Here is a 915-nt window from a genome sequence, read left to right on the forward strand (position 1 = left end):
AGGATAAACACCCAACATGGACTGGTTGGGCCGAATGGCCTGTTTCCTTGTTGTACTTTCTATGGTGGAGCACCAGCATTTTGATGTAATAAACCATAAACCTGTGAACTAAAATCTACACTGTAAAGTCCATCTAGTTCACTCATCATGGTTCAGCATTGCGATTTATAGTATGGGTCAATATAAAAATATTGACATAGATCTGCAAATACTGTGAATAAGAGGGCTATTCTAATCTGGAATAGACTGTTGCAATTTGCTTGAAAGGAAATTAGTAAGACAGCTGCCATGTAAACAGTTTGGGATGCTTAGACACAAAATTTATCAATTTTCCACCAAAATAGCTGTAAACAGCAAATAAATCAGTGATTAAGCTATTAATTGATTGGTGATCATTCAAGCAGCAATGTGTATGGGGTTGATTTAGGAGCAGGAGCTGTCAGTACATGGATTTCTGCTACTTGAGACTGATTGGCCAACAATCATTAAACAATAAATAAAATGGTGATTGCAACTTAACCCTATTTAAACCCTTTGTTTTGGTGTTTAGTATTATGTAACAGTTTTGATTTCATTTTATTCACGGCAAAATTGTACCCTGATGCCATGCAGTCTAAGTTCCAAAACAGATATCACAGGAAATGGACACCCTCTCATTTTCTTGGGTTACGAATGACTGGCTATGAAATCTTATCCTTGTTTTGAGTAAAAGTTGGCATGATATAATTTCCAAAATAACACTGTGGAACTGATTTTCTTGAAGATCAAGAATTTGTGACAATTGAAATAACTTCTCATCTAAGCACATAATGTCTTTTTTATACTACATGTGATCTCCATTAAAGAGTAAAATAGGAACAAGATTTCAATATTTCAGTCTAGAAAGCTAAATGAAGAAATGTTCTCTGCCCCATA

This window comes from Heptranchias perlo, chromosome 12, assembly GCF_035084215.1.
Source record: "Heptranchias perlo isolate sHepPer1 chromosome 12, sHepPer1.hap1, whole genome shotgun sequence".
Classification (NCBI taxonomy): Eukaryota; Metazoa; Chordata; class Chondrichthyes; order Hexanchiformes; family Hexanchidae; genus Heptranchias; species Heptranchias perlo.